General features: G+C 39.2%; 1 protein-coding gene and 1 non-coding gene across 2 annotated transcripts in view; both read left to right on the plus strand.

Annotated features, from left to right (window-relative positions):
- ATRNL1 (attractin like 1) overlaps window positions 1–27,099 on the plus strand; it is a 733,758-nt gene that overhangs the window by 628,351 nt on the left and 78,308 nt on the right. The window lies entirely within an intron of this gene.
- LOC125995429 (U6 spliceosomal RNA) lies at window positions 10,472–10,579 on the plus strand. The gene has a single exon (XR_007490963.1). It is a non-coding gene; the product is annotated as a U6 spliceosomal RNA (small nuclear RNA).

A 27,099-nucleotide genomic window follows, 5' to 3' on the forward strand; every position in this document is an offset into this window, starting at 1 on the left:
GGAGAAGAACCTGCCAGTCACTGTACCCAGCTAATATCTCATCCATCTAGGAAGTTCTCATTCTTTATGCCTTTCCCACATCTTTTTGGGGGTTGGGGGGACATCCCCAGCAGCACGCAGGGGCTACTCCTTGCTCTGTGTTCAGAAATCGCTCCTGGCAAGTTTGGGGAACAACATGGGATGCTAGGAATCGAAACCAGGTCCATCCTGGGTTGGCCATGTGAAGCAAATACCCTACCACTGTGCTATCTCTCTGGCCCCCCTTTCCAACATCATAAGCACAAACTGAACCTTAGACAGGTCTCCTGGAGCATTCCGTGAGTGCCAGAGCCCACAGCTGAAAGTATCCAGATTTCAGAACCAAGGCATTCTTTATCCCCATGTCCAGGATGGCCTAAGGAATCAATCTTAACTTGAGGATTGATTTATAACTTGAGGATTTTAATATATTAATCAAGTATTCATGAGAAACAATAAGACACAAAAATAAGTAAGAGCCTATTCTCTGGAGTCAGATTGCCTAAGGCTTTTTCCAGTGCTATCACTTAATAGTGATGTGACTATGGCCAAGTTACTCAGTGTATCTGTCTTCATCTCCTCCTCTGCTAATGACTGATGGCCACAGCTCATTTCAATAGAATTTTCTTCAAAGACAATGGGCTAATTCCTAGAAAGTATATAGTAGCTACCACAACCTATATAGTCTCTGAGGACCCCTTAATTTCATTATTCATTTTGCTAATAACTTGAACAGGTAAACAGATTAGCATTAGATAAACAAACCTAAGGTAAAACAATTTCTTGAACTCTGAAAATAATGGAAAGCTTTTTTAAATGTAATTTTTGTTTGTTTGGGGGTCACACCCAGCGGTGTTCAGGACTTATTCCTGGCTTGTGCTCAGGGATCATTACTGCAGTATTCAAAAGATCACATGTGATGCCTGGGATCAAACTGACGTCATATAAGACATGTATTATAGAGTGTATGTGAAATGCAATGCTTCTTTACTTACTATCTCTCCAGCCCAAGTTAAACTTTTTAAAACTAGATTTGTAAGACTATTATGCTCCTATTGACAAACATATCTGACAATAAAGAATTGCATCTTAAAACTATTTCAAGGCAATACCTTATACTAGAGACAAATACCATTGGCATTATCATCCAATCTGATCATATTTTCTTTACACCACAAGAAGGTATATACTTTATTATTTTAAAAATTCTAGCCTTCTACTTTAAGGCCAGGAATTTCCTAAATTATAACTTAAAAGTCATAGAACTTTCCCTGACTGCACAACCCAGATATACTAATAATAAAACAACAAAATAATATTTCCTTTTCAGAGTTGTGGGTTTTTTCTCATCTTTCTCTTAAATTTCATCTGGACAAATGTCACTGATTTGTTCACAACTTGACAGTTCCAGACTTGAAAAGACTTGGTCAGATTTTTATTTAAAAAAAATTGACAACACAGTGAACCATTTGAAATCTAATTTCACTGAATGATCCTGGTGAACAAGTTGAGCTTAATGAAAAAGCATCCAAGTAAAGTAACTATTCAAAGAAGCAGGAACTGCTTGACCAGCAGAAATTGGACCATGGACTTACAAGTCTATAAACTCTCGCCCATTGCAGATAATTGAAAGTCATAATCTTCCCAAGAACTTTAATTGAATATTTGGAAAATTTCGTATAAAAATAAACCAAGTCAACTAAATAAGAACAAACAACTTAAACTAAACAGTATAAATCTTTTCAAGAAGAACCCTAATTAAAAAGATATATTGCTCTCCCAGGTCTTTGCCATTCTTGTTGTTTTCAATATTATGCCACAGGGAAAATACAACTGTTTCTAATCAAATAATTTAAACTCCCCTGCTGGGACTTAAGGGAGGGTGCTCCCATTTTTCTCTTGTGGCTTGTTTCAGGAACCAAACAGTGCAAATTATTCAGACACCAATCAGATTTATCATTCTGTACCTTCTGATGACATCCATCTGTTTATCTAAGAAGCCATTAAAGACTTATTGAGTTACAGCACTATGGAGAAAATTGGGTTATCATCTATGGTTAAATCCAATTCTTGCATCTGCCATCTTTTCAGCTTATGTGGTAGATTCTGAAATTACCCTGGCTAGCAGACCTATGCTACAAGAATACATTTGCTTCATGGCCTTTTTTTTTTTTAATGTCATTTCAAGAGAATTTCTAATGCATGAGCAATTTGTGGTTCGGAAAAATGTTGACAGAAAGATGTCAGGGCTTTCTCTTGTTAAAAGTTCAAAAGCTTAATAGGGACTGCGGCAACTTAAAGGTATTATTTAAAAGTGGGGACTGTTCCCAGGTTTGTATTGAGGCGAATCTATTGAAAGAATGGGGGGGGAGAACTTGACTCCAGGTCACCAAGATAAAATAGTATTTATCAGAATATAAATTAATATCAAACCTAAATGCAAATGTATAACCCACCCAACCCCCCAAAATAGTGAGGACTCGTCATAAATGAGGTAAAGAAATACCATCATGTAAACTGATAAGCTACAAAGGATGTAATCTTCATCGGAAGCAAGAGGCAGGAGTTATGTGCTTATCTCAACCCTTCAAGCAGCCTAAGCAATGCTAAAAAGTCATGTTTTCTGAGCTGGCTGAAGAGGCAGTGACCTGTGTGGAGAAAATTAATTGAAATAAAGTGAGTATTTGTAGCTTCCTAGAGGTACTGTTAGATCCTGAACGAAGGAACTTCCCAACCTCATGTCTCCCCCCTCCCCTGAGATAGAGCAACTGTAAATCAGGCCAATGCTTCAGTTGGCCACTTTCTCTAATATTTATCAGAGAAATAATGTAGCAGAGCCCAGGCGTAAAATACTTCTTTGATTTGTTTATGTAAATCAGAACAGAATTCTGGGAAGCCTCATTTTTCTGGGAATCTTTGAGGATTACAGTATAGCTAATCTGTCTTAAGAAATCTAACTGTTCACGCAGTTTATTGGCCATTTAAGAAGATCCTTCCGCTCATATTTCACTGTGTCTTTTTTACTGGTTTCTTCCGTGTAAGATAAGTGCCCTAAAATGAGAAGCTAATGCTGTACAATGGCTGAGTGTCTCCAGTTGGTACACTGGTACACCAGGGAAGGGTTTAAGAAAGACACTCCTGCATGTGTCTACCTGATGGCCTATTTCTGCCTTTGTGTACTTGACCATAACTTTTACCAGAGCTTTTGTGGTCATTTTTTTTCTGTAAGACACCAGTGATGCTGCATTGAATGAGAGCCAAGCCCACACCTAGACCCCAAAGTAGCACATTTGAAGCATGAGAATCTCTTGGGAGTGTCTTTCATCTATTAAATTCACCCCAAAGGTGAGTTTGAGTAAGATTGAAAAATTTCTTGCTTAGAGAAAGTGTTCTCTGATTTTATAAGCTAGAACTCTTTTATCTTTACCACATCTTTTTACATAAGTCTGACCTTCTTTGTGCCTTTAGTTAGTTTCTGGATGGTAAAGGGGAAGATTTGGTGGATGGAAGAAGAAAACATTCTTTTTTATACTCAAGTGGTTTTGTCTGAGATCCACTTTACTAGTTGTCTGCTGGGTAACTCTTTGAATTTCCAGCAGAATAGCAGTAGAAAACATACTGACAAATTTGTATTCACACTCAAAAACTAGTTTCAAACTTTTAAATTTTATTTTGTTTTGTTTTGTTTGTTTGTTTGTTTGTTTGGGCCACACACAGTGACTCTCAGGGGTTACTCCCAGCTATGTACTCAGAAATTATTCCTGGCTTGGGGGACCAGATGGGATGCCAGGGATCCAACCGAGGTTCATCTTGGGTCAGCCACGTGCAAGGCAAATGACCTACTGCTGTGCTATCAATCTAGCCCCCAAATTTTTAAATTTTATATAATCTATGCTGATTACCAGAAGGAAAAGAAATGAGGTTGGTGAGAGAAATAAATAGAATTCTTTTTGATGAAATTGGTGACAATTTTATACTTCTACATAAGTTTGAAACCCAACCCCTGAAATTTTATAGAACTGCAAACCAGTAATAAGTTCAAAAGAAGTAAGTTTCAAAAAGAGAATCATTTCAGAATACCAGTAGACTCTTTCACAAGATTTTATGTAGTCACTTAGTCTTATTGTTCAGGCAGGGGAGATGATATAAAAAATTCTTTATTTTTGGTCATTCACAGAACTTGAGCCATTCACTCAAATATAAGTGGCTGATCACAAGGTTCTGAAAATGTGAGGTGATTTCTGGGGATGGTAGGTATGGAAGAACCAAAAAGCTACTGAACTATAACACTAAAAGCTCACACCACCTTTCTTGCATCTTCTCATCCCTCTCAGTTTTCTGTTTCTCAGCATGTCTACAATGTGTGGGTTTGAGGAAGAACCAATGTCTCTTCCGCATGTCAATGACACTTCTGCTTTGTGGTTTTTCCTGATGCTTCTTTGGAGTACAGAAGCCAAGGTCACAAGGGTCCAGTGCTTCCAGGGTTTCTTTAACTTGACCTTTATATCCTATGGCCCTGCCTGTCAGCTGAGTTTTCTGCCCTTTCTCACTACTAGAGACATGGGAACTAAGGAAATTGTTGCTGTTCTACAGGATTCTTATATAATCCATTTCTCATCTCTTTGACACTATTTTTTTAACTAAGGTTATTTATGAACAATTTTTAGGATATGAAACTGTAGAGAATTACTTTTCTGAAGATTATACTCTCCTAAAGCAGACAGTTAGTTCATATACAAAACATCCCATTTTAATCCAAGATAAAAAATGAAGTAGAAGGGCCAGAGCAATAGCAGTGGTAGGGCATTTGCCTTGCACATGGGTGACTCAGGATGAACCTCGGTTGGATCCCCATCATCGAATATGGTCCCCCTAAGCATCACAGAGTGTGGTCCAAAAACCAAAAAAAAAAAAAAAGAAAAAAGTAAAAAGAAAAAATGCTGAATGTTGTGAGCCAAACTATGTTTCCCCAAAATTCCTATGTTGTCATCCCAAATGAGATAGTGCCTAAAATGAGGTAACCAAAGTTAAACTAGATCATGGGACAGGCCTAAATCAATAGGGCTGGTGTCCTTAGAAGAAGAAAAAAGAGGCACCAAGGATGTACAGACATAGAAAAAGGGCACTGTGAGGAATCAGAAAGTAAATGGTTTGTGAGTCAAGAAGATAGAACTCTTCAATACATGCCAATGCCTTGATCTTAGACTTCCAGTCTCCAGAATTGTTTCCTGTTGCTATGTTACTCACTCTGTGATATTTCCTTGTAGAACTTTCAGTAGACCAATCTACTAAAATTTCAATAGTGCAAGCAAAAGTTGAGGTTTTTACTGATGAACATTCTTGAGCAGTTAGGAGAAGATTAATCTAATTAATCTAAGCCAATTGACTGGTAAACAAAGAGGAGCCAGAAACCCATGACTATGTACTGGGAGTTGCTAAGGAAACTAGGAAGTGATAGGCAGAATCTTATCTCAGGAAGCATTGGATTTGATTTCCTGGGAATAAGGAGAATTTGATAGGTTATTGAGCAAGAACCAGCCTATAAGTGAAGAATTTTGAGAAAATAAACTTTGCTGCAGTGTGAAAATAATTGTAAAAAAATTAAGACTAAAACTGGAATAACAGTGAGGAAATCAAAATAGGTAAAGGGCCAAATAGTGATTGAAAAGGAGAATACCTGATGAGTTTGAAAGTCATTCAAAATAAAGAATTGATACTACTTGGTGACAAAATTGAATTAAATTGACCAATAAATTATGTATTATTTTTGTTCATCTCAGCACTTATAAAACTCCACAAGTGAACTCATTAAAAAGATTGTATATTAATAGAAAATATCTTAATATAAGTTGATTTGAGAGCTCATTTCCAATTGAATCAGGATATAAAACTTATAAATTACCCTAAAAGTATCTTACTCAACAGGACATTATTAAAAGGTAGATTATCTTTATAACAGATATAGATAGTTGATATTTAGTATAATTTCCCAGTTTGAGAGAGAAGAGAATCTAACCAATAACCTATCATCTAAGATTTAGGTTCTCTTTGGAACAAAAGGGAAACACAAATTTAGGATCAAATTTTCTACAAATAGTTAGGAAATGGACAATGCAGAAAATCATTCTAAATTAAGGAAAATCTGAGTTTCCTGAGACAAAAATGGAAAATGGAGTTAAGAGGGTAAAATTCCAAGGATCTAAGTCATTCATTTACAAACATGTTGCCAATGCACACAGATGCCTTTTACATGTTCAGTGTGTAGCCTAGACTGTTTCATTTATGCTAATGATTATGTATTAGATTTTAGCTCCACTTGAAACAAATAGAATGGTACTGCCTTTATATAGTGTTTGCCTGTTTGGAACGCAACCATTAAAGAATCACACAAAACATACCTAATTACGAAGGATGATCATTGCAGTGAAGAAAGTAAAGAGTAACATGAGGAAGTGGAAAAGGATTTATCATTGAGATTGGATGGATAGTCATTGTCAATCTTTCTCAGTTGGTGCGTTAGTGGTATAGTGGTTAGCATAGCTGCCTTGAAATCTTTCCAAGAAAATGACACTGCAGAGAACTTTAGAAAGGTAACTAGGAATGCACTAGGCAAAGACTAAAGAGTTTGATTCAAGGTGAGGTCAATGATTTGCAGAAGCTCCCAGAGTTGGCTATTGACATTCCAAAGATGCAACTGTAAGGGCTGCAGATCTAGTCCTACGGAGACCGGAATTCTGAATTCACTGGCATAGAACTTGAGCCCAGTGCCTGGATGAATCAACTTTCATAGGCTTTGGGCATCATTTATGATAAGAACATTAAAAAGCAAAGTAGGAAATCAAATATAATGGAAAGATGTAATGTAAGTAGGTGAACTGTGAATTGTGACCTAGCCCAGAATGGAAAAGATGGTGTTGTCTAATGGTCATAGAATCAGATTTGACTGTTTTCTAGAAGTCTCAGTTATCTTTTCTCCACTTTAATTTGTTGCTCTGTAAAATACTACTTGTGTCTTAGGGAAGAGTGAGGTTCATCGGAATTCTTATATACTTGAGTATAAGCTGACTCGAGTATAAGCCGACCCCACTAATTTCACCCTAAAAAATGGGAAAACTTAATGACTCAGGTATAAGCCAATGTGGAAAATACAGCAGCCACTGGTAAATTTCAAAAATAAAAATATATACCCAAAACAATCACAATAATTGAGGAATCAGTAAATAAATACATGATTACAGTTACAATACATGATTGTTTGATGTACTATAACCATTAGCATACCACATTAACCTATAATATTCAATGGCAACTTTAATAAAGTGAATAAACCATTTAAGACAGTAAAGCATTGTAAATAAATGGTTAAAAATCCTGAATCCTTATACTCCAAAACCCCTGATTATAAGGTTTCAGGATTTATGCACATTTATTTACATGACTTTACCGCCTTAAATGGGTTTTTCACTTAATTAAATGTGCCATTGAATATTGTGGGTTAACTAGTTCAGTGGCATACAGTTCAGTTCAGCTGCCTACCTGTTCAGCTCAGCTGTGGCTTGTGGACTGAGCTGAAGCACCGCCCCCTCCAGCAGACAGCAGAAGACGACTGGAGACTACCTGCATTTGATTTGATGCTCATTAACCTGTGACCTGAGTATAAGCCGAGTTCGAGGGTCTTTTTAATGGGGGAGGAGCTCGGCAAAAAAAAATGTGTTTATACTTGAGTATATACGGTAATACCCAGAATATGCTTAACTTGGAGCCTGATACATAATAAATGTTCTCCCTTCACACGTCAGCAATCCCCTTGCTAGTCCATCTAGTTTATATTTATTTGGGTAATATGATAAAGATGACTGAACACCAAGTGAAATGCATGAACCGGATAGCTGACATTTTCTCTGATGCTCAGAAGTTTGTCCGAATCTACCCCTTTTTCTCAATTTACGGCTGCAGTACTTGGATAGACCTTCAGAAATTTAGTCTCTGTGTTGGGCAGGTTGGAATGGATTGGTATGTAAATCCACACAGACCCAGAATTTAGAGTGTGCTCAATTAAGTGTTGATGAATGAAATGATTACTGCGTAATTAGAGAGACTTGAGAGTGAAAAGCATAGGTAATTAATTGCTAAGGTAGTATATGTTAGAAATAGCTTGAAAGCATTTTTTGGCAATTTGTATTTTAAAGTAGTTAGTAAGCTAAACTCTAACCTCTTGCTCTCTGAATATTCTCTGGTAATGAGCCTACCATGTTTTAATTAGAGAAACATTCTGACAGTTCCGGGAAAGGAAGCATTTTTTTCCCTCCTTAACACAGTTCTAGCATTTCAGCTAAACAATTTATCTAGAATGATTTTTTTCCCTTTAAAAGGAATAGTAGACAATTAGAAGCATTGTATAGTAAATTTTCTGCTTCGTGGAGCCAAGCCAAGAACCATACAACTTTTGTGCTTCATAAGCAATTGCAAATGAAAATGAGTAACTGGTATATTGTAATAGAGCCACTTTGAGCTGCTATTACCATAGAATACTTTTCCGGCTTTCTTAGAAGCATGAGATCAAAATTGAGAAGGCATCTATCTGATTGAAACTAGAAAACTACTAGCATTGTGCTTTACTTGAGGCCGAGAGGTAGTCATTTTATTTGCTATTAATGTGGAGAGAGAGAGAACTTGCCTTTCTGATTGAAGCCTTTAAAAAAATATAGCCAGTTCTCAGCCAGAAATGAATCCCACTATATAGAGATAGACCCCAGACTCACACACCCTAGAAGCCATCCTACAATCACAGTGGGGATGTTTTACCTGAGGGAGGGGGTGGTCGCTAAAACCTTCCATTAGCTCTACCTTGAAAGTTCAGCTGTTCAGGTAGTTCTGTAAATAGCTGGGCACTGTTTAGTTCTGTGAACTTAGTATATGTCACTAGACAGGATTATGAATTTCTGCCTAATTACATATACTCCCTAGTGATCAAATGTTCACATATCTCTCCCAGGATAATGTCTGGTTGCAACTATTTGATTTAGACTTTGGAACAAACCCATCATGTGAGAAAGCCTAAATCCTAGTAAACCCTGTTCATAAACAATATGGACACGATTAATTGTACACATTGTGAGAAAGCCTAAATCCTAGTAAACACTGTTTGTAAACAACATGGACACAATTAATTGTACATATTTCAGGCAACTGCCCAGCTGAATAAATGCTAGGTGTTGACCATTTTGTGCACTTGGCATTTTCTTTACAAGGATATTTCAAATATATTTTCCTCCACTATGTAAAAATAGATCAATAATATGTAAGCACTCTGCTAGGCACTGGGTCAAGAGTTGGAAGGGACATAAGCCCTGACTCCTGCCCCATCAGACATTACAGTCTAGTGGAGAGACAGAAGAAGGAAAAGGGTGCCCTGAGATCTTTCTGTATGTTAAATCTTGGTGGGATCTGAAGCAGATCAAGGTGGAACCACTGTAGTAGCTTTGGAAAAGGGAGAGAAACTGGTCTTTCCTTCTCCACTGCCTCTGGCAAACCTCTCCAGGGCTCAGCATCTTTTTGGAAGACCTCTTCACCCAGTTCACTGAGCATCTGATGTGCAGAGAAACAGGGTCTCAGCTCTAGGCCACCAACCTGTCTACATCTGTATCTGTTTCTGCTCTGCATTGCCAGCCTCCCCATCTTGGCCACACCCTAAGGATTCAGTCTAGCACCCTCATGCTTCACTATTTGCTCTTTGTAATGATAAAGACAATTCATTGCCTTGATTTAGGTGGGAGAACCACTAGAAAGCGTTCTCTCAGGAAATTGATAATGATAAGAAATGATAACCATTATATACTTCAAGTAGCGTCTCTCTCTTCCTGCTCCCTGCCTTTTCCACTTTCTCATCGCTCAAATTCTTTGTACCTGCTAAAGCTGCCAAACTGACAGTGTCATAAAATTAAATCTATTTCTCCAATCTGGATAGAATCATCTGGTGGGGACAGGGAGGGGAGGGTAAACCCTATAATTTTGTGATTTTTCCCTATTTAAGAGGAACTAGAAATGTTCCACTCTGCTGCATAACACAGGTATTTCTCAAAGCCTGTATGATTTAATGCCAGGATCCGCCACCTCCACCCCCCTGCCAGACATTTTACTTGAGTATTATAAGTGAATCTTGGCCAGCAGTAGCATGGCCTGTACTTAGAGAAAAATTTACATCCCAATGCCCCAAGAATTAGTGCCTTAATTGAAGAACACTCTAGTGGCAGGAATGCAAATGTATTAAAATGCAGGGATTTGGGTAAGTATTATTTTTATTTTATTTCACATATCCCTTGCTTGATATCTATTAAAATTGTGTATATACACATGTATTTCTAGACTCACTTAAATACTAAAGCAAGCCCAAGGAATCAACACACTTGTTGAAATTATACGAAAAGTAGAATGATTAAAAAAAACACTTGCCATGCTCGTTTCGGCAGCACATATACCAAAATTGGAGCGATACAGAGAAGATTAGCATGGCTCCATGTGCAAGGATGACACGCAAATTCATGAAGTGTTCCATATTAAGGAAAAAAAAAAAACACTTGCCCAGGATCATTTATAGTGAATGACAGAGTCAGGACTCAAACTTAGACAGCTGTCTTAAATAGCTTGTCACAGTGCTGGGCACCAGTGGTTGAAAATTCACATGAAGGCTCAAATTATTATGCATAAGACAAAATGAACACTCAGAATGAAAGCCCCCTGTGGCTTTAAATCCTTATTTTGGAAATAGGCAGGAGAGGAATTCAGATCAATGACAGTCCTATTCTTGGGAAAGAAGCCTGGTGGTTTGGTGTCCTTCCACTTGCCTAGTAGTCACTGAATTTCCTGCAGCCTCCATGTGCACTGGGGTGGGGTCAAGCCCACTAGGCTCTGATTTACTAGGAGCAGGGTTAGAGAGCCAGAAAGAGCCCCCTTGGCAAGTAGCAGCCTGCTCTGTGTCCCAGGTCTGTAACTCCCTGGAAGAATGAAGCCTGTTCCTTGTAGGGGAGGTTTGCCACCCCTTGCTGTGTGATCTCCTGGGTTCCTAGATTGCCTGTTTCCCCGGGAAAATTGTTCAGGTACTTGGGGCTCTGCAGTGTGTTTCTGGAGCTGCACTTAGCCTAAGGCTTTTGGGGTTCAAGCTTTCTCCATTTTGTATTATGAATTGCACAGTTCTCCTGAGTTTTGTTCCCTACCAAGTTCCTACCCAGTAAGAGCTGCTGCTTCCCCTGCTGGCTTCTCAGTTTTAGACAGAGGCATCGATTGAATCTCACGTTCAGGCTACTGTGTTTGTGCTGCATAATGTCCCCCATCCTGCTCTCGAAGTGGAAGTTGCATTTCATTCTTAGATATTTATATACTCCAGCTTCCCTGGCCCTTATTGTGCCCTCACTCCCCAGACATCTGCAATATCCCTGAACGTTGCACCCCTTTCTGCTGAGATAGTAATGTACCCAATGCTTGGATGTGGTGTATTGACCATACCCTGCTCCCTTCCACAACTTCTCCACTTTGTGTGTGTGTGTGTGTGTGTGTGTGTGTGTGTGTGTGTGTGTGTGTGTGTGTGTAGAGCCCTTCTTTCACCTCTACGGATAGTCAAAACGTAGTATTAATGTTGTCTCCCACCTCTTGATTTCTCAGATTATTTCTGGTCTGCAGAATCCCTGGTGCTTAGTTATATTGTATCATCATGTGGCTTTTCTTTCTCATCCCTAATCACTTTTATTATTTTTAATTTTTGTTTTTGTTTCCGGGCCACACCCAGTTTACTCCAGAACACTTTCAGTGGCTGTGGGGGATTGATCATATGTGGTTATTGGTGATGGGGATCAACCCCAGAATGGATCCATTGTACTATCTCTCCAGATCCGTTTTCTCTCTTTTTGTCTTAACCAGGGAAACTTATACCTAGAAAGATCAAGTATAACTTTAACTATTGCTCCAAAATGGTGAGGCCTGCCTGGCCCAACGGCTTCCCAATGCACTTTAGCAATGGATCTTAACTGGTTGCTTCTTCAGGGAAGTGTTTGTTTATCTTCCCAGTCTCACTGTCAAAGATTCAGAAGTCTTTTCACCAGGCCAGGCCAGTCTGAGACCAGCAACACCAGGGTTCTGGGCACAGATAATGCCTGGAAAGGGGCTGCAACAGAATATGCACTTCACAGCAGGTGTTATCACTGGGGAAGGACCTTCGGAGACAAAAGGCAGGAAATTGAACCACCTTGCTTGCATCATGCAAGGCCTTTGATGCAAACAGAACTGAGCAAGCCAACAGAGGTCTTATATTGCTTGTGAGAGCCAAATAGGCAAGCCATTCCTAGGGAAAGCCAGGCTATGGGGTTTTGTTTTCCCACCCAGTGCTGCTGGTCCAATGATTCCTGAAATGCCTACCCAAGTGGCCTTAAAAGCACCTCTTGATCTCTGATACTTACATTCTACTTTCTTGCCAGAGCAAATGCTTTATGGTTTCCTGCCATCCCACATATTTTCATACTTTCATTCTTTCTTGCGTAGGACATCCCTTCACCCAAGAGGCAATTTTATACCCTATTACCTATTCTATTCCTTTCCATGTTCGCACACATGATAACATCCTTTAAGAAGCTTTTTACACTCCTCCTAAGTGATATGAAAGCCAGCTTATTTAATTATGTGTCAAAGGAGAGAGAGTTTAGGAAAAACAGGCTCTTATTAGAGCAAGAAGCAGGGCAGGAAAGAAGAAAACAATCTTTTCTCCCCTGACTCGGGCCTTTGCTCATCCTACCGCTAAAGCAGAACCACCTTGTGCATTGACTGGTTTAGAATGATCTATAGCAAATCCATCTGCCTCATAGCAAAACCATTGGTGCCCTGCCTGTCAGCAGGGTGCTAGTTGCTCTGAATTCTACAAAGAAATGAGCCATCATCACCATAGAACCTCAACTCTGATCATCTGACCCTTGCCCACTTTTTCCTGCAGAGGGCTACTACGATCCATTGGGAACTGCTACTGGATCCATTGGGAACAAGTTGTATTATCTTCAAAGCTTTATTATCTTCTCAAAGCTGTATTATCTTCTCTTGATCATCTCACTCTTCTCTTCTCCAACCATTGAACCTAAGTCAGCTTTTGTGTGGAATTATGAGAGGGTGCTTCCTGGTCCCCACCTCTCTTCATATCCATCTTTATTTATATCCAAGGATGCCAACCTCTCTTTACCTATGTGCACAGGGCACTTACCTCTAGGCAACAAGTCCCAGTGGGGAAATCAATGGCACTTCTTTCCCTAATGTGCTTCTTACTCCATCTCAGACCCCTTTCCTACATCAAACTCTCTCCTCCGAAAATGACTCACTGGTGTCTATGGTTGTGTGATTAAAGCTGTTAGGTGTCAGCAAGCAATGATAATAGGTTTTAGATATAAACCTCGCAGCAGTCTGCATTCACACGCAGGAAACAGAATACAGACAGCAGTGGCATAAATAAGTGATCACTGCCTACAGCAGTGTAGATGAATCTCAGCGGCATCAGGTAGAGCCAAGGAAGGAGACAACCACATGGATTATGGTCTGTGTGATTTCACTTATACAATTTTTCAGATGATAGTCTTGGTGAGGAGGGTCACATTAGCAATTGTTGGAGAAGAGTAGGAGAACAGAGGGAATCATCTAGGATTTGGGTGCAGAGAAAACAGATCCTCTCCTTTGGCAGGGGTTGCAATCTCCAGGCTATTCAGAAATGTCCAGTTTCCTTGTGCAAATAGATATGCTCTCTCAGCTTGGGGTGGGGCACATAGCTTGAAGCGGACACATAGCATGGCATTTTTAAGCAATGCAGAATTCACTCTGCAGAGGAAGGAACCTGGAGGTTAATTCTGTAAATAAGATTCCCGGGTAAGCAGCAGGCATTTCGCTCTGGGCTCTGGTAGCAATGTCGCCGAGCAGAGAAAAGGAACCAGCTGTCATCTCTGGGCAGGAGAAAACAGCAATTTCCATCTGGACCTTACCTTCGCATCATCATGTGAGCTCCCGTTCCAAAATGGATTTGAAATTGTATTTTACCTCATTTCTCTTTATATCTGGCCCAATATTTCTTTTCCTATTCTGTGCTTATGAAGCACTTATAAACAGAATACTGGCCTATTTTCAAGGATGGGTTGTAGGACACACGAATTAACTATGGCACGGCTTGAATGTAGGCTGGTTTGATTTCACCATTCAGGCTGTTTAACGCCTTTTTCTCCACAGAGCTGCTTCAAATTCCAACACTAGAATCTCATTACTGCCATAGTGGATCCCTGGCTGTCAGGAGTTCCTCAGCAAACAACAGCAACAGGCATTAGGCTGCTTCTTCTTAATTATGTCTCTTTCTAAATATCTAATTATCATTGAGAACAAATTGTATGTTACAGAGATAATATTATGGGAAATCGTTAATCTGTTGGGCTTCTGCTTTTGAATTCCTGAGTTGGTGCTGCAGCTGCTGAAGCAAAAAAAAAAAAAAAAAAAAAAAAAAAGCCACCTGGACTCTTCATTATGGTTTCATATTGAAATGAAAGAAACAAAAACCTTCCAAAAAGAGGATCTATTTGATGAATTTGGCTTCATCAAGTGTTTCGGACTTGGCTAGGCATAGCATCGACAGCACTACCAAATTTCTAGGTACCAGGACTGTTGAATAATTGAGCATTTCTAGGAAGAGAATTAGCAGGGAGCTCTGGGAATATAGTAATAGCAATAAGGTGACAGTGGAATTCACTTTTCTAATTATTCTTTCTTTTTATCAGCACACAAAGGTCTGCGCCTTTTATGACATTCCTCAGAAACTACATGGGATTTCTTTAATAAATGCTGATCCAGAAAGTACACATTCCCAAAGATTACCTGATAATTGCACCTACTCTAATATGCTTAGAGCTAATTAACATTCAATCTTCACTTTAGAGAATAGAAATTACCAGGTACTTATCCTATAATTACCTCTTTGTGTGCTCACTATTGTAATCCCTGGCATTAACTATATAATTAAATGATGAACAGTGACTGTATAAGTAGAAAGTACTTATGTAAAAATTGTGCCTCACCTCCTCTCCCCAAAATCAAAATAAACAAACTTGAAGACTTGGGTCTCATTGTAAATGCCATTTTTCTTGGGGAAATTATACAGCGTGTCAAGAATTAAAAAATAAATACCATTAGCTTCTTGGAGGTAGGAAGAAGCGGATTCTTCCCCTCTGTCAGAAAGAGCTTCTTTCTGATACATTTCACCACTTGGGGATAAGCTGTACCAAGAAATGCTCACTGTTTCTTTTGGTGTACATCCAGAAACAAGTACTTCAAAAATAGGATCTGTCTCTAGGTTATTAAGACAGTAGTTTAATAACAAATTCTTAAGAGGTTGTTTGACCAAAATACGTTGTGTCTCAAGGCTCTTAAGGTTAGTAGTTTTCTGTCAACTTCTTTGTGTAAGAATTGTAAAAATAATCATAATGTATTAATCTGATTCTCTTGAAAGTTTGTAAAATTCTGAAAAACACAAAAAATAGAAATCACTTATAAATATCAGTATGAACTTTCAGCCACACTGCAGTTTCTTTTCTAAATGAGTTTCTCTTACTTTGTATTTAATCTATGCCATGTAATAATATATATATATGTAGTTCTTCAATATTACAGTTCACCCTTTTCCTCCCACCCCCAACTTTGTGTTATGATCATCTTAGTACATGCAGCAGAAGCAGAGATTAAGCATAGTCTCCCGTTTAATTTAAGCCACTGAGCAATTTCCCTTTCATCCTTTTTAAAGTGCCTTTAGGTTGTTTCCAGTGTTTCATCATATTATTGTTTTTTTCCCTGTTGAGGATTCTCTAAGAGGATTTTCAAATATGTGTTTTGATGGAATCATATACTCAACTGCGTTTTCACTCTGAGTGATGCTGCACCCTGGGGTGGGCTGGGGCCCGTTGCGGGGAATGTGTGTGTAGAGGTGGGGATGATGATAGTCTCCTCAGGTCCATGTGGGAGGCACTTCCTGTTTGTTCACTTAAAGAAGGTTGGTTTCCATGGGGACACTGAGTGGTAGTTTTTAGCTTAGGGTTGGTTTTGGGGAGAGATTATTTTGGAAAGAGGACTTTTGTTCTACCAGTGGTCGGCAACCTCTTTTTTTTAACTGAGCCAAATCTCGCCAAAACCACGATTGAAATTTATTTTGAGAGCCACACAGGGCGCGCACTGACAGAGGCTAGGAGCAGAGTCCTGACTCCTGGAGCAGCCGCCCAGCACACAGAAGAGCTGCATTAAAAAGTGTAAAGAGCCGCATATGGCTCGCGAGCCTTGGCTTGCCGACCACTGTTCTAGACCATGCTTTCTAAACACTAGGCCATTCATTCTAAACAATCATCTCATGACCATGTCCCTGCCATGTAATAATATATATAAGTAGCATATATCCCAATATTCAAGCAGCGTACTATGAATGTTACCTTCTCTATCTCATAGTGCTTCTATATTCCTAGTGTGTAGAAGCCAAGGTGTATCGTTTTCATTGTGGACTCAGGAGAAAGGTCTACTGGCCAATCAGAGGTCAGCTTAATAAGTAATAAATTATTTAATGATTAAATATTTTTTGTATTTGCTTCAATCACATGAAATAAAAAGACTTCATGGTATGCAAGTCACAGCATAGAAATATCAAAATTAGAACTACTAAAACAAAACAGGTCTTTCCCTGGCATACAGCAGACCCTGCTTTGATATTGGCATCAAATATCCCTTAGTCACTTCCAGAAGAGATCTGGGTGGACATGAGTGACAGTGGTACTGGCATTTATCACCTTTGAAGAAACTATTTCCTGAGGGCATATCATTTGTCATAAATTGGAAAGCAGTCAAAAGCTTTTTGAAATTTTTGTCAAATATTAGTACAGACTTTTTAGGTTATTCTCCCCTTTGTTTGAATTTATTTTTTATTGTTCTCCTAACATCTTCTATTCAATTTTTTTATTTATTTATTTGGTTAGTGCTCACCATGCAAGCATCCAGCCTTCCAAGATAAGAAAGAGGTCTCTAGCAAGACCATGGACAATGGGGCATCACAGTTCTCAAACACTGGCTTTTACTTCTAAAAATGATTTAGAGCAGGGGTCTCAAACTCAATTTACCTGGGGGCCGCAGAAGGCAAAGTCAGGATGAGGCAGGGCCACATAAGGAATTTCACACAAAAAAGTCCTCAAACGTCATTATTAGCAGTTCTAATTATTTCTTCTGAACATGAATAGGACATTGAGTGAAGATCATGAACAGTTCTTCTGAACATGGCATCTTTTGCCTATTTCTTGCTGCCAGAGACTTGACAGCGCTTCTTCTCACAAATCTGAACCAAGTTTGGCTTTAGAGAGGAAGCAGTGGAGACCCTCAGTATGGCTTGAAGATGATCATCATTAAGTCTAGACCTGTACTTTGACTTACTGAAGTTCAATATGGGGAATAACTTTTCACACAAATATGTGCTCCCAAAAAGGCACATGGTATGCTTGAACATTCGGGAAAGCTCAGGGAAGCTGGGGGGCAATTCTCTCCAAAATTTCCCATGCATGTCTGCTTTTCCACTAATCTCCCTGAACTTGGCTTTGAGATCAGAGTTGCATTGCAGGTCAATGAGCTCCATTTGAAGGGCATCTTGCACATCAAAGGAAAAGGGGTCCACAAAAATTTGGAAAGTGGCTCTGTGCTTTTTGAAGTCTACAAATCTGTGATTAAATTCCTTCTCTAGCTTAGAAATAGCATGAACATATTTCTCACCACTGAATGGTATGCCTGCATCCACAAGTTCCTTGCATGCTGGGAAATGGCAAAGGTTTGTCTGAGAGAGCTGGGGTTTCCAAAACACAAGTTTTGTGGAGAATGCTCTCACGTTGCCATAGGCAGCACTGATAAGCTGCCCCGGGACTTGTAACATCTTGTTTAGTCCATTAGCTTATGTGTGATGTCAGCAAGAAAAGCTAAGTCCATGAGCCATTTGTGATCACTCAGCTTAGAAACAGCATTCCCATCCTTCTTCACGAAGGCTTTTCACTTCTTCTCTCAACTCAAAAAATCTTTTCAGGACATTTCCCCTGCTAAGCCAACGTACCTCGGTGAAATAGAGCACATCTCCATATCTGAATCCATTTCCTCTAAAAAAGCACAGAACCTCCTGTGCTTTAAGCCCCTGGATCTGATTTGGTTGATGCATTTCACAACAACAGACATCACATTGTCACATGGCAGGCATTTACTGTAAAGGGCCTGCTGATGGATAATGCAGTGAAGAGAAATGGCCTTCTCTACACCCTCCTCTTCAAGTTTTTTTTTTTGAACAAGTGCCACCAGTCCATTTTTCCTCTCTGTCATGGATGGTGCTCCATCAGTTATTATCCAACAAACCTCTTCCATGGCAAACCTGCATTCTCAATGGCATCACATAGATGTCGAAATATCTCATTAGTGGTGGTCTGGCCATGCATTGGAATTATTGTGAGCAGCTTCTATGTCAATTCAAAATTGCAATCAACACCACGGAAATAAATTATGAGCTGGGTAGTGTCTGTTATATCTGTGCCCTCGTCAAGAGCAACTGAGTATGCATCAAAACATTTGGCTTTCTCACACAGTTGATGATAAATGTCACTTGACATGTCAGAAATACACTCTGCCACAGTGTTGGCAGAAAGGCTGATTTTGCTAAACTGACCTTTCTTTTCTGGACAGATAATACTTGCAGCCTGTAACGTGCATGTTTTTTTTTTTTTTTAACAAACTCTCCTTCTGTGAATGGTTTTCCTGCCTTAGCAATCATCTCACTAACCATGTAACTAGCTTCGACTGATGCAACATTCTCTTTGGTTGCTTTCTTGAAGAAATCTTGTTGCTTCATTAGACATGCTTTAAGACTGGCAACCAGCTTGGCTCTCTCATTTCCTTGATATTTTGCACATTCCTCAGCATGTGTAGTTGAATAATGGCATTTCAAGTTGTATTCCTTGTGCACTGCAACTTTCTCTGAGCAAATAAGATATGTGAGGATGCCCCTGTGCTCAACAAAGAAATACTGTGTCTCCCACTTTTCCTGAAATTGTCTGTGCTCGTCATCAATCTTTTTCTTCACTGCAGGCTTTGATGAAGTCATGATGAAGGTATGACAAAATCTAATTCTGTAATAAACTTCTCTCCCTTTTTTCCCGTAAGTCTCCAATAATGCAAGGGACAACGGGCAGGAACAGCGGAAATGACATCTGCACAAGGCGCAAAGTATTCGTGATTATTGGCTTACCGAATATTTGCAATAAAAAATCGCATTCATAAGAAAAAAAATCGCAAAAAATCACATTAAACATTTGCATACCCCAAATGGAACTGCTTGGGGTATGCGAATGTTTAATGCGATTTTTTTCTTAGTAATGCAATTTTTATTGCGATTATTCGGTAAGCAAATAATTGTGAATACTACGATATTTGAAGGCCAGCCATGGGCCACAAAATGTTGTATGGAGGGCCTTAAACGGCCTGTGGGCTGAGAGTTTGAGACCCCTGATTTAGAGCTTTTGATCTCTAAATAAGAGAACTGTTGGTTTTATGGGTTGTAACTACTGGCATTTTATCATGTTAATATAATTTTTTAAATGTTTAAAGAAGGGAAGGGAGAAGGTTGAATTTAAATTAAGTCTAAAGAGCTGCACATCTTGATGGTCCATGTTACATATATAATGTTTACATAATGTTATTGTTTTGATGTCACAATTCATACCAATAAATCAATACAGCTGAAAAGGGGAAATGAAAGAAAGAAAGGAAGGAAGGAAGGAAGGAAGGAAGGAAGGAAGGAAGGAAGGAAGGAAGGAAGGAAGGAAGGAAGGAAGGAAGGAAGGAAGGAAGGAAGGAAGGAAGGAAGGAAGGAAGGAAGGAAGGAAGGAAAGAAAGAAAGAAAGAAAGAAAGAAAGAAAGAAAGAAAGAAAGAAAGAAAGAAAGAAAGAAAGAAAGAAAGAAAGAAAGAAAGAAAGAAAGAAAGAAAGAAAGAAAGAGAGAGAGAAAGGAAGGAAGGAAGAAAGAAAGAAAGGAAGGAAGGAAGAAAGGAAGGAAGGAAGAAAGGAAAGAAAGAAGGAAAGAAAGAAGAAAGGAAGAAAGAAAGAAAGAAAGAAAGAAAGAAAGAAAGAGAGAGAGAAAGAAAGAAAGAAGAAAGGAAGAAAGAAGGAAGGAAGGAAGGAAGGAAGGAAGGAAGGAAGGAAGGAAGGAAGGAAGAAAGAAAGAAAGATAGAAAGAAAGAGAGAGGAAGAAAGAAAGAAAGAAAGAGAGAGAGAGAAAGAAAGAAGAAAGGAAGAAAGAAGGAAGGAAGGAAGGAAAGAAAGAAAGAATGAAAGAAAGAAAGAAGGAAAGAAAGAAAGAAAGAAAGAAAGAAAGAAAGAAAGAAAGAAAGAAAGAAAGAAAGAGAAAGAAAGAAAGAAAGAAAGAAAGAAAGAAAGAAAGAAAGAAAGAAAGAAAGAAAGAAAGAAAGAAAGAAAGAAAGAAAAAGGAAGGAAGGAAGCAAGGAAGGAAGGAAGGAAGGAAGGAAGGAAGGAAGGAAGAAAGAAAGAAAGAAAGAAAGAAAGAAAGAAAGAAAGAAAGAAAGAAAGAAAGAAAGAAAGAAAGAAAGAAAGAAAGAAAGAAAGAAGAAAGAAAGAAAGAAGAGAAAGAAAGAAGAGAAACTATATTCTCCCTATTCTCCTCCCAAGTAGTCATTATTGTGGCACATATACCTTCAGCCACTACCACAGGTATTCCAGGTGATCTGGCACCTAAGTATCTATATTCCTCCTTTATTTATCGTATCCATTTAAACTCAGGGATGGCAATTACTTTCTGTTGTTGCTAATTATGGTAATTAGTATTATACCTTTTTGACTTTTTAGATCTTTTGTCATCTTTGCTATTATCTACAGTACATATTCTCTACTTGAAAAAAATACTCTTAAAATTTTGCAGCCAGAGAGATAGTACAACAGATAGGGCACTTACCAACCTGGGTTTGATCCCCAGCATATTGCCCAGGCCTACCAGAAGTGATTCCTGAGAGCATCGCCAGGAGTAATCCCTGATCACCACCAGGTGTTGCCCACAAACAAAAATAAATTACTGATACAATTTTAATGTTATAATTGTTATATTCACTATAGTATTTAGGGAAGGGATTGGGAGTTTCAGCTAGCAGTGCTGAAGACTTTTTCCAAATCTGTGCTCAGGGGTCACTCCCATCCATGCTTGGGAGACCATGTGGTCAAAATGGGATCTGTTTTACCCTTCATACTGTCTCTTCAGGCCCATATTTTATCATTGGCTAGATTGCTTTCCTTGAAGTGACAGGCTTATTTTGTTCATTTGAAGGAAAATGTTTGCCATGTGCCCAGACCTCAATAACCATAATTTGTAGATCACTCGCTTAAGAAAAGAAATGGTATCTTATTTAAAAAAAATAATAAGTGCAGCTACTTCACCTGGCAAGGAAAACAATCTCCAAAGTGCTTCCCTTGGTGTGAAGCAAAATGCTTTATGTACGCTTTCCCTCTTCATCACACAAAGTAGAAAGGCATGTCCACAGAGAAAAGGCTTAATGGATGAAAACATTCTTATTTAGAGTTTGTGTTATTTTTTCACCAAGGAGGAGAGAGCTGATGAGGACTTAACCACTGTCATAGTTGGGGCCTCTGTCTTGATTCCTCACAAAGCTTCAGCCATCTTACTGGATCTATTGTTTGCACCATCAGTAACAATACCTTACAGCAAAAAGTGGTGGGCGGAGCAAAAGGTTAAATCAGCGTCATATAGACAAACACTTTTTACTAATCATATGAAAGTGCTTTTGACAGCTCTCACCCTGAAAGACCCCCAAGTCACTGAACATACCATTCAGAATCGAAACACTGCTGGGGTGGGGGAGGTGATCATGGGATGTGTGGAATGTGTGAAAATAAGATGCATTCTAAGAAGGAAGGAGGAGGGCAGCTTTTTTTTACCATGCAGTATGAGGATGAATCATAGCAATAGGTTCAACTGGAACTAGAAAGATAGGAATTTGCCACTAAATTTCTTTAGTGGAAAATATATCACTCAAAACAAAAATCCAGAACCTTCAATCTGCTGCCACTACAGCTTTTTCTTTCCTTTTCATGTCAAACTCTCCTGAAGAATGTTCTCTGTGTGTTTCCTGCCTCTCCTCACCTTCTGTGCTTTCATCAATACACTCCAACCTTCTCTCATGAAGCATCTTTCTTAAAAGCACTCTCCTGCCTAAATGGCTCTGTTATAATATTCTTCTGGTTTTCTCCCTGCCTTTCTATTTCTTTTCTGTTTGCTTTACAGGCTGATAGATCTTTATCCAGCCCTTCAAATGTCGATGTTACTTAAGACTCCGCTTAGACCCTCGTTTCTTATCACTCCGTATTGTCTCTCAAACACTGACCCCAAAGCTTCCATTCTAGGTTTTGATGTGAATCTTGGCTTTACTCAGACTCACAGTCTAAATCATGACTATAATATTAATGTCTGTAGAATAGCCACAAAGTCATCATCTGGGAACATGTTCCAAGTGCAAAAACTTGGACCTCAACCCAAAACTCTGAGTCTTTCCAAAGGTCCCACAGTGATTGAAGGACGGCTTTAGTTTTGAGGTGTTTCAAGAATCAGAATTGCTTCCCAGGTATTCTTTCATGACTGATTCAAAGGTTTCTCAAACTCAGAATGTTCAAAGTAGAACTACTAGGACCAGGGAAAAGTACAAGCAAGCAAGGTGCTTGCTTTGCACACAGCTAAGTTTTGATTCCCAGGACTGAATAAGGTCTCTAAGCCCTGCCAGAAGTGATCCTAAGCACAGTGCCAGGAATAGCCTCTGAGTACCTTCAGGTGTGGTCTAATTTCTCATCTTCCAAATGCAACTTTCATGTATAATTTCTTTTTTATCAATTTGTTTTTTTATCAAATTACTATGGATTATAGAGTTATGATAAAGGCATTCATGATCGAGTTTCAGGCATACAGTGTATCAACATCAAACCATTCACCAGTGTCTATTTCCATCCACCAGTATCCCCTGTTTCCCTCCCACCCCCAGCCTATCTCTGTGGTGTGCATTTTCTTTTAGGCTTTGTAGCTTATAATATCACTGTACCCCCTTTGAAGCCCCAGTCCTCAGTCAGTGGTCCCTTCTCTTTCCTGTTTTATTTCTCTCCACCTCACATTGTCAAGCTACCCATTAAAGACCAGTTTGCCTGCCCTTCCTTTCTACTACCCTTTAGGTATTAGTTACTCCCCTACTATGTTTCTTCGTATCCTGCATCTGAGTGAGATCATTGGTGTCTGTCTCTTTCCTTTTGACTCATTTCATTCAGCATTATACTCTCCATGTATTGGCAAATTTCCTGATTCATCTTTTCTTATAGTCAAGTAGGATTCCTTTGTGTATATTACCATAACACCTTTATTCAGACACTTATTCTTGGGCACTTGGTTGGTTTCCTGTTTTGGCTATTATGAATAATACTACAGTGATCATAGAAGTGCAGATGTCTTTTTGGGCTATGTATTGGGTTTCTTCTTCTTTATTATTCCCAGGAGTGGAATTCTAGTAAACTTGATTCCTAATTTAGTTGTTGTTTTTGAGGAATGGCAAATTGTTTTCCACAAAGACTGGGCCAGTCAACACACCCAGCAATAGTGAAAGAGGGTCTCCTCTTTTCCAACCCCACACCCACAGCAGCACTGGTTGTTTTTCTTTTTTTTTGTTTGTTTGTTTGTTTTTTTGTTTTTTTGGGGGGCCACACCTAGCGGCACTCAGAAGTTACTCTTCAGAATGGGATGCTGAGGCTTGAACCCACATCCGTCCTGGGTCAGTCACATGCAAGACTAGTGCCCTACCACTGTGCTACCACTCCGGACCATGGTTGTTGTTCTTTTTTGACTAGTTTCTCTGTTGCAAGGTGATAGCTCATTATTGTTTTGAAATTCATTTCACTACCAATTAGTGCTATTATTTTGTTATATGCCTTTAGCCATTTGTATTTCTTCTTTCACTAAGTTTCTATTTAGTTCTCCCCAATTTTATCTTGTAAAGTTGAATACTAACCCTATATCTGATGAGTGCTAGCAAATAATTTCTCCCAGTCTGTGTGCTATCTTTGTGTTCTGGTCATTATTTCCTTTGGGGTACAGACGCTTCTTAATTTATTGTAGTTCTGTTTGTTTATTATTGGCTTCCACTTGCTTGTTTAGTGGTGTCTCATCCTTAAATGTGCCTCTGGTTTAATGTTGTAGAAAGTTCTGCCAATATTTTCATCTATGTACCTGAAGTACATAGATGTACAGGTCTAATGTCAAGGTCAGACCTTTAATCCATTTAGATTTTACTTGTGTGAATGGCTTTAGAAAGGCTTTTTAGTTGTACTCAATTCATTTTTCTAGTTGAATTTATTTGGATGATAGGAAATTTGCCACTCTGTGGGCATATTTATTTAATGCCAAATTTACAAACCCTTATACCTCCTCTTTTCTCCACCACAATCTCACCCACCTTTATCTACCTGAGTACTTTGCACTCTCCTACCTTGCTGGTTTTTCTAGTCCTGCTCTCACTCTCTTTAAATTACTTTCCACAAATCATTGTGGGAAAGGATAAACTTTCAGACGCTGGAACTTACCCTCTTGCTGAGAATATCCCCATGATATGACATCGTTCTCAGTAAGATAGAAAATCAGACTCTGCCAGGGCAAGTCCTCCACCTCTCCCAACTTGTCCCTTGCCTTATCTTAGAGGTAGGCACAATATCTCATTTTACTCTTACACCACTTACCTCTGGTTGGTAAGAGCTCTTCCTGACATCATGGCTTAACATTTCCTTTATCTTGGAACTTCCTCCAGCATGTCTGCTTGGATCCATTCCTCTAACTTTTATCTTATGTCATACCTTTGATTCTCCTGCTTTGCATTATCATCAACTTGTATTTTAAAAATTCTTTGGTTAACACCTGACTCCCCCTCTAAGATTGGAGGCTCCACGAAGGCAAGGCCAGGTATGTTTTCCCCCACTTCTATCATCACAGTCATGGTTCTGCAGATCTGTCAGAGATATAATCCTTCACTCCTTTTGTTCCCAAGTCCTTCATTTATTTGTTTGTTTGTTTGTTTGTTTATTTAAATGTATTCCTCCAGCCTGATGTAGTTTTGGGGGGTGGAGATTGGGCAACACCCAACAGCACTAAGAAGTTACCCCTAGCTCTGCACTCAGAAATCACTCTTGGCAGGCTCGGGGATCAAATGGGATGCTGGGGATTGGACCCAGGTCAGTCCCTGGTCATCTGCGTGCAAGGCAAATGCCATGCTGCTGTGCTATCACTCTGGCTCCAAGTCCTTCTTTTAAAAAAATTACTTGCTTTGAGTTTCTGGGCCACCCCCAGCTGTTCTCACACCTTCTCCTGGTTGGCATGGGGGACAGTAGAAGGATCTGAGAATTGAGCCAGGTTGTTACATGCAAAACAAATGCCTTACCACTGTACTATAATTCCTGTTCCCAGAGTTCTTTCAAATTCAGCTCTTTCTGTTGTCACATAGATAAGTAATAGCTGTCTTTCAGGATTGAGCCAAAAGTCATCACTTCTGTATGTGGTTGTCCCAGCTGTATAAATCCTCTTACCTGTTGTTGATAATCCTCTGAAGTGATAACTACAAATGTTTCACATTGTGTGCCTTTACTAGTTGCTGTAAAATTTACAAAAATCTTGTGCTTATTCACACCCAGTCCTAAAGATTCAGAGATTGAGGGTTCCATCAACTTCTGGGGTTTAAGGCTCAGAAATTTAGAGCCCCTCACTTAGGCTGCTCACCTAGTCTGTAGCTTACAGTATACCCACTACGGAGAGGCTTCTAAGACTCAAGACTGGGCCCAGAACCAGCACTTTTGCAACCATCATTTGGCCCCCCTTCATGAAAGGGACAATAGAGTCATCTGCCCATGCAGGCCAGGAAGGTGTCTGAAACCTACTATCTGTGCAAACTGGAAATGCTACCCACTTCAAGGGAAATAAAGGCCAAATCTGATCTGAGTCATCTTTACAAAGTACAAAGATGAATTCAAGCAATTCATAAATGAATGAATAGCATTGACCCAAATTGCTGGCTCCAGAGATATTTAAAGATTCCAACTGATAAATTCACAGAGGGAGACAGAAACAGAAAGGAAATGCAGCCCAGCGAGAGCCGACCCCACCATCTCATCCCCCCTACTACTATTAGCGCCCCTTTCTTCACTCTGTGCTGTGTGTTCCTGAGAAATGTGACTGTCAGTCCCTTTCCCCTAACCCTGTACCTAGGTCAGTTTTCATTAGACAGTGTGATCCCTTGATGTCTACAAGCATAGAGTAGTCTTTTCCATTGAGCTGAGATTTAGAACAGTCAGAAGATAGTATCGTGAAGGTGTTCTTCACCTGAAAGCCAGAACTTTCCAAGTCCTTTGATGGTTGTATCTGCAGCCTCAAAGCAGAAACTGGTCATCAAGGAGCTGCACCTGCAGGAGCAGTAGCCCGAGTGGTCTGATGAATGCTGAGCCCATGAAGCACAGAATGATAAGCTGAAGTCCCATTTTTCACTGGCTCCACTACCACCAGTAACTTGATTAATTTTAAAGGTATTTATTAAACACAGAGATTTTGGATTGAACAGTTGGTGAATGAATTTTTACTATTCTCACTCATCCCTATTTTCATCACATTTTTGTGAAAATGTTCAGGAATGATACTATACAAAGAACATTTACTGGGCTCAGCATGCCTTGAAAATGAAATCTCCCCCCGCCCCCCAGATAATCTTCGTCAAATTGCTGTTTCTTATTATTTTATGTACCTTTCCCCCCAAGTTCTTTCCTTTTTTTACTGGCTTTTTACCAGCTACTGGAAAAGATTATTTAGAGAAATGTACACTTTCTATTTTCTTTAATGGCATGTGTTATGATATGTTTGATAGTTCATGAAGGACACTGTCAGGTTTGGAGGAAAAGACAATAAACTTCAGGTGCTGAGAAATATAGCCCT

Source organism: Suncus etruscus, chromosome 17 (assembly GCF_024139225.1).
Source record: "Suncus etruscus isolate mSunEtr1 chromosome 17, mSunEtr1.pri.cur, whole genome shotgun sequence".
Taxonomy (NCBI): domain Eukaryota; kingdom Metazoa; phylum Chordata; class Mammalia; order Eulipotyphla; family Soricidae; genus Suncus; species Suncus etruscus.